Below are 8158 nucleotides of genomic sequence, written 5' to 3' on the forward strand. Positions count from 1 at the left end.
GGGGAGGGGTGAAAGAAGACGCGGAGAGATAGCCTGCCTTGCCTCTCGCGCCGCGATTGCGACGGAAGAAATATGACCGTTTGATCCCAGAGATCAGGGTGTTTCCCGTGTGCGCGGCACGCGGTACTCGCGCGGGTACGGGCCCGCGAGTTACGTTCGTCGGGTTATGTCCTCGACACGCCGCGGCCGCTACGCTTCCTCATGCGACTGGTGTAATTTAGAGAAAAAACACACGAGAGAAAGAGAGAAAGACAGAGAGAGAGAGACGTCGCATATACTCGCGGCTAAACTCGCGTCCAGAAATACAGACGGAGAAAGAGAAGAGTTTGTCGGAGTCACAATAACGGCCGAACGTGTGTGGGACGCGAATGATACTTCCTCGTGCGCACACCTACACGGGTAATCTGCGCGCGCGGCGCGCGTAAACTCCTACGACAAATAAGCACGTGTGCTTACGGGAGAGACGCCGCGAGTTGACGCGTTTCGTCCGGATTCGCGAAGCAATCGAATAAGACGGAGAGGAACGACGGTTCTCTTGTTATTATTATTATTTTTTTTTTCTTTCAAAATGAAGCGCCGTGTCGACGGCTCGCCTGACGCCTCTATACGAGCGGGACAAGGACCGAGGGAACGGAAAGGGGGATGGGGGGAAGATGAGATCGGGTCGGTTGGTCGTTCAACCAGGCCAGTTACTATACACCGCGAGAGACGCCGCGGTGTCGCGCGATCCGGTCAGTTTGGAGTAAGAAACGCGCCTAGGCCCCCGAGAAGTCGTGGGAGAAGATGGGCGCCGACAAGCGAAAGCGGCCGCACGGCACGGCAAAAAGGAGATAAGAGAGAAGGATAGATAAATAGATAAAGTGTTTATTAATATATTCTTAGAGGGCAGCAACCCTCTAAGAACACAGAGATATTAAGCGTGAAATACGTAGTATTTTGAGACGAGTCGAGTATATAGAGACAGTAAGAGCGAAAAATAATATATGCGTATGTGTAATTGAAACGGTCGCGAATTCCACGGAATGCCATGTAAATTTTATTCAATCAACTTACTTTACATAATTGCGCACAGTTTATCGCGTTGATTTCCTATAGAGCCTATATTGATTTTCACATTTTTCCACGGAGAGAATATCCTTTAAAAATTTATCCTGAAAAATCATGTTAATCGTGGGACAACTACATAGTATTTCGACAAATTTATGTGATTTCCTTTGTTTTTTTTTACTGTGCACTATAATAAATTTGCTGTAGTATATATATAAAAAAAAAAAAAATAGTGAAAATCACATAAAATTCATAAATACTGTGTTGTCCTACGATTAACATGAGATTTTTGGGATAAATTTTAAAATAAAATTCTCTCCGTGATTTTAATTATCAGTTTTTATTTTTACGTTTGAAAAATACTAACGAAAATGATATTTTGAAGAAAGAGGAAAAGGTAAAGGTAAAACAAATATTGAAATATGAAGGAAAGAGAGACAGAGATAAAATAGAGAAAGGCGGAGGGAACGAGGGGGGAGGGGGGAAATAAGAGAACGAGTACCGTCGAATACCGTAGGACGGGTAATGCCTACTCAGCGCTTGTAATGTACACGGCCGGCGGCGGCCGTCAGGCGCCGGCGCCTGCACACGGTCTCTCGCCGACGAGAGACTTTGTGTATTTATAGTGTAATATTATTATAGTCTGTTTACGCGACATGGCACATATTCCTCACCGATACGCCTGCCTGCCGTGAGAAATCTGTAGCCGTCCATTCAACGGACGGCGCCGAATTTCGCCGATCTTTTTCACGTCGACCGCATGCATATTGTTAACGAAAATACATAATAATAAAGATATGCGAACCGCGGCATTATGCGAGGATTTTGCAAAAGAATTCGCGAAGAAAGTAAACATGTCTTTCGAAACGCGCCGCTGCAGTTTTTCAAATACTTGAGAACTCTTGTTCAAATCTTTTGTCGTGTCATTCTGACGATGATTAAAGATTTAGACCTTTTATCTTTGCATTTTTTTTTTAATTATGTGTTGAGCGACAAAATCGTCTCACTTATTTTCAGCTCTTCTGTAAATTATAACTTAGATAACCGAAGAAAAATTATTGTGAGAGGCATATTTGCATGGGTGACAAGCAGACGTGTTAATTTTTATTAGGTCAAACTTTTGAATCTCGAAGAATCATTCAAGATTGTCCATGACATAGTATAGCGAAGAGATGAATGAGGCTGGTTCAATCAGAGGCAAAAGAATGTCGCGTCAAGCTATTATTCGAACCGCATTCCCGCTAAGATCTGATCGGACTTACGAAATAATTTATAAAATGGGGAAATTACAAAGGAAAGGTTTTGAGACGATAATAATAAACAATTGGACTTTGGCCCAAGGTTGATTTCCATTGTCGACAGAAAATACCAAATTTTTCCACAAAGAAGATACTTGCTATTTATAAAGATTATTGGGTAGAATTTTATTTCTCATCGATATATAGTACTAGACGGAGGATTAAAACCATCTTGACAGGCCTAGAAGGAGAAGGTAAGATGTGTGGGTAGTAGCGACTCGTGTAGACAAGGGCCATTTAATTAATTTTACTTACGTATGAGTGTTGATACATCTATGTTCAGAGCATTATATTTTTACATAAAATACGTGAAGAAATTACATATATTTATTAATTTTATATTATACGTAATTCCGATTTTAATCATTGCTTGTATATATGCAGCGTTAACACTGTAGTTTATAATATAATTTTTAACTTGATAGTTACACTGTTCCCTATTATTCTACTATTCCTTTTTTCCTTAAACAAAATTCGACCATAGGACAATAGCGCATAAAAAGAGCCCACACATATATTTCTCTCTTTCTAATGTCCATCAAGATGAAACATCAAAGCGCCGCGCACGCTCCGTCCAATACTATATAATGTCGATGCTATTATTCGAAGCTGCATTCTTGCCGAGATCCGGTCGGACTTACGAAATAATTTATAAAATCGGGAAATTACAAAAGAGATTTTAGATGATAATAATGGACGATTGGCACGTTAGTTTCCGTTGTCGAGAAAAAACGCGAAATTTTTCCACAAAGGAAATGTAGGTCTATTCTATTTAAAAAGACATATATTTAAAAACATTATTAGGTAGAATGTATTTTCTACCTAATAATTTATAGATACATGGCCTATCCACACGCACAGGAATTTCGAGCAGTCAGCAGATGTCCCGAGAAAGGCGTCACGTGAGTCATCATCTTGTCGCAGAGGGTCTCGTAAATTTATTTCTCGATCTCGTATTCTACGAAGGTTTATAACGGATTACAAATTGTACTAGGGATTTGCATGTCTCGTGCGGCGGAACGGTCAGGATTCGTTTTCGGTCATAATTCGGGTCAGAGCCTTTTGGTCGTAGGGCTAATACAGAATACCCCTGATCCACCGGAACGTGACTTTTGTGTCCGACGCCAGGATTACGCCACGGGGGCTGAGGGCTAAGGTATATACATGGTGAAAAAAACGCTGGCGCAGTAGAGCGATAACTTCATTCAGCTATACGAGTTTGCGACGGTCCCTTCCTTTGGACTTTTTCGTAGATAAACGCATTGTCTCTCAGAGATGAATGGCAACCGCGGCGCCGCGGCTTGGCGCCGGGAAAAGGAAAGGGCGCTCGTACGCAGGAACGCTGGAGCCGGGCGCGTCGGCGGCGTCGGGCCGTGATTTCTCCAAGTACAAGGTTGTTCCCGCTGATCGCTTCAAACAAGATACTGGCACGCACTTGGGCTTCGCCTAAATATAGGCACACAATACGCCTCTCCTTCGATTATTTATAACGCGAACGGTATGTGTGAAGATTTCAATCGGCGGCGGAAATGTTTGGAAAAAGAGCGAACGCGCGAACGGATATTCCGCTTCTTCTCTCGATTGGAAGACGAGAAGTGCCGAGATTGACGTGAGGCGAAGAGCCCTCGCGAAATCGCGGTGCGAGTGCATCTCGCGACGTGTTCCTCTCTCTCCTCTCTCTCTCTCTCTCTCTCGCTCTCTTTCTCTCTTGGCGTATAGGACACGCTCTCGATATATCGCTGTCTGAGGTCGAGGTGACCTTAGGTTTAATTTAAGGCGACGATACGACGCGATGCGCGTCCGCTCGCGTTCAAAAAACACGCGCGTTCGTTATAGCGCGTCAGCGGTATTATCTCGCCGACCGATCGTTTACGGCGCTGTCTATTGCCCCATTAATCTTTCGAACGTAAACGACAACGACCGTTCGGCGACCGTTCGAGTAAATGAAGTAAACGTATATGGTCGCGCGGGAGGACGAGGGGTATCGCGCGCGCGCGCGCGCGCTTTCACTTTCGTCATAATTAATTAACACAGCGCGCAAGAGATACGTGCTATCGCTCTCGCTCGCTATAAACGCCGCTTATCCGCGGCAGTTTAGATTTCGCGAAAGCAACAAACGGCGCGCGTCGCCGCGAAAGAAGCCTCGAACTCGAGCGCAGTTGGAAAAGAAGTGTTTCATCGCACTTCCATCAAATGCTGATTAATCTATCCCTTTTTTTTTCGGCGCCGTATTCGTGTCTCCGTATAATACACGATAAGAATACGTCGAATGCGAAACCGTCATTGAAGAGGTCGAAGTATAGAAAATTTACGTCGCTCGCGCTGTGCGCTTATTGTTTATAAAAATTATGCAGCTCGTTGACCCGTATCGTCCGTATCGTCTTTGTGTAAATACACGCGGATCGCGATGTTTATATAAAGTCGAGTTTTTAAAGTTAACGACGCCAACGAACGTTGATTGCGTCCATTTCTTGCATATATATATATACGTATGCACAAGTGCATATACGTATACAAATATATGGCTTACAATTTTATCGCCCTGCGAATGCTCTCTTACGTCTGTACACATACATTCGTGCACACAGGCACGCAAGCAATAATAAAAGCGTATACATCGCACAAGCACGTAATATGCACATCAATGTTATATAATACAAAATTCTATAAACAATTGAAGGACCGCTTGCTGCATTGGGCTAACCCACTTTTTATAACATTTTAATAAAGACAGGGAAAATAAACTCTTAATTTTATTTTAGAGTTTACTTTCTCCATAGTTATAAAATGTGAGTTACTCGCTGTTGCAGCAAGCCTTTCAATTATACACTACTAAATCTATAGTGTCAAATTTAACCTTATTTAAATCGCCATTACTCCTATACTTAATAAGTAGTTATTTTTAACTGAAACAATAAAGTTAAATAATTTAAAACGGTTCAAATTTAACTCAAATTTGAGTTAAATTCCATTGTTTTATTTTAAAATAATTATATTGTTTTAGTTAGAAATTATATTAAGTAAGAGCTGCAGTGGCGAATTAAATAAAGTCAAATTTGACACCATAAAATTTAACAGTGTACAAATGTAATGGTAAATTAGGTAAATATATAAATTTTTACATGTATCTCATAAATAATAATTATAAATATGTAATTATTTATGAATTAGAAAAAAATATTAGTTTCAAGTTATATCTATTATTGTTATATCTATTATTGTCGAGGGGATCAAGGCAGCTTTCTTTCTCGTTGCGTCGTATCGCGCGTAAAAACACCATTCCCAGTAATAAAATTATTGAATCCTAGTGTCAACTGACGTCGGCTGACAAATAGTCTAATCGGCGTAACGGTCGAGACACGAATGCAAATAACAACGCGCGGAGTGAATAATTCGCTTGTCCCATACGCATTTAAGCTGAGTATTCACTTAGCGAACGTTCAGGCATTCACATTCGTGTTTATAAGTCGTTTGTTCCTCTTCTTGATCGCTCCAAATATCAGCATTTGATTCGGACTTGATGTTCGCTGTATATAGCAATTGAACTTGTGCGACACATTTGTGCAGCACAAACAACAATAATGAACGTTCGCAATTCGCATACGGTTTTTTTATTCATAGATATATATCCCGGTTTTAACAAGCTCAGCTTATAATAGCTTTCCAGCAGAGATACAAATCGGTATAGGATTTTCCGTTTTTATCTCTTATATATTGAATATCGAACAAAGAGTTTTCATTTACTCCCGATTTCGGTTTGTAAGGATTCAAATGACCCGGCCATTTGCATTCTTACGGCTTAGCCGACGGTTAGCCTGACAATGAGTGTCTAAATGTATACCAGTAATGATACTAAAGGCGAGCCTTATTCATTTTAGACGATTTGGGAAGCACGCAGAGATCGTTGATCGTTGGGCTTACCTTTTTTTCTCTCAATTTTACTTAACGAATCTGAGAATCGTAGTTAGAATTGTCTCAGTATCCGAGAAATATTTATTTTCATATTTTAATCAGAAGAACACAATGATGTATTTTATTGCTTTGTAATTCTTTCAGTTCAAGTAAAATTACGATGCTTATTTTAAGAAAAATAGATTGAGAGAAATTCGTTGATGTGGCTTGACAAAGTGATAAAAAAAAATTGTTTTCTTCCGTTTAAAACGTCAAAAAAAAAAATCTTCCGGATACTGAGACAATTTTAACTACGATTTTTGGGTGAAGCAGATGAAATTGAGTAAGAAAAAAAGTAATCCGACGATCTTTTTGTAAACTGTCCAAAATACATAAGATCCTTTCTGTTCCTTTTCTCATTTCGACATCGCGACGGAGTATTGTCCGAGACGACTCTTTGTGGTTTGACTTTGTAAAATAGTTTGACTTTTATTCATATGCGGAGGCAGTATCTTGTTGCACAGCACGCCGAGAAATGGGTATTATTGTATTAAGTACAACAAAATCACAGCCGGCGGTGACGGCGACGGCGACAGCGACGGCGACAGCTATGATAACCGGCGACGGTGACCGGCGACCGGCGTCGCTCCTCGTCGTCGGCGGAGCCCGAACCCGATGGAGCGTTACATCCGTTGCCTTGAATAAAACCACTCTCACTTTTTCTCTTCTTTCTTCCCCTTCCCGCGCCGCCGCGTCATCATCACGTCGGACATCGCCGCGCCGCGACTCGCGGCGGGCCGGCATCGCCGAGAATCTATTAGATTTGTCATTCTCGATTATGAATAGTCGACGCGGACCGCAGGGCCCCCACATCCTTTTCAAAGCCGATCTCTCTTATAAGCCTCTCCTTTCTCCCTTTCTTCCTTCTCCTTACCGCCCTGGCGGCGTTCCTCGCGCGTTCCGATCTCCGCGCGCTCCTCTTCTTCACGCACGGCCGGAGGAGCCGCGGAGCGCCGCGCCGCGCCGGCCGTACCTGTGTTGTCGTCTTCGTCGTCGTGTGAAAACGCAAGATGCACCGTCAGAATTCCATCGTAAAATCCTACAATAGAGACTGATGATCCTGCGAGACGGTCGCGATTTCTTCTTATTTCCCCGCGCCGTACCGGGGCCTCCGTACAATGACGACTTAAATCGCCGGCGAAATTGGGAGTCCCGCGCGCCTCCTCGTCGGGGATCCATCCGTCGTCGCCGTCTTATTTTCTTCTCTCCTTTCCTTTCTTTCCTTCCTCTCCTTCCTTTTTCTCCTCACCCCCTCCCCCCTCTTTTTATTTCGCGATCGGAGATATGCCGAATGAAGGCGAGAGAGGGTGGAGTTTTGTACGTCGGGTGGGATAAATGGACGGGCCCTAACGGCGTGGGAGTGCTAACATCTCGGTCTCGTCATCAGATGCACACCGGCGATAAAAGCGGCGCCGCGCCACGTCGCGCGCAGGGGTGGCAGGCGCGAAGAGAGAGAGAGAGAGAGAGAGAGAGAGAGAGAGAGAGAGAGAGAGAGAGAGAGAGAGAGAACACTACTAGCAAGCCTATTTTTCTTTTTAACACATGGAAAAATTTATTTTTAAAAATTTCTAAAGCATCATGAAATAAATCTTTACGCTGCAAATAGCATTTGAGTCAATCATAATCACTTGTTGAATATCTGACAGTAATAATTATCTCTGATTGACACTTTTCGTTAAATTGACTTTACTAATTTATCATAATTGCGTTTAGTCACCTTAAACGCGCACATGTTGTATTATTTTTTGTTATTTTGTCAAATTGATTTTTCGTCTGCCATAATCGTGTTTACGTTTTGACCCAAAAAAATTCCAATTACAGTCACAATTACGAAATTCCTACATCGATTACTCTACCGTTCG

Source organism: Wasmannia auropunctata, unplaced genomic scaffold (genome assembly GCF_000956235.1).
Source record: "Wasmannia auropunctata unplaced genomic scaffold, wasmannia.A_1.0 LD336026.1, whole genome shotgun sequence".
Classification (NCBI taxonomy): Eukaryota; Metazoa; Arthropoda; class Insecta; order Hymenoptera; family Formicidae; genus Wasmannia; species Wasmannia auropunctata.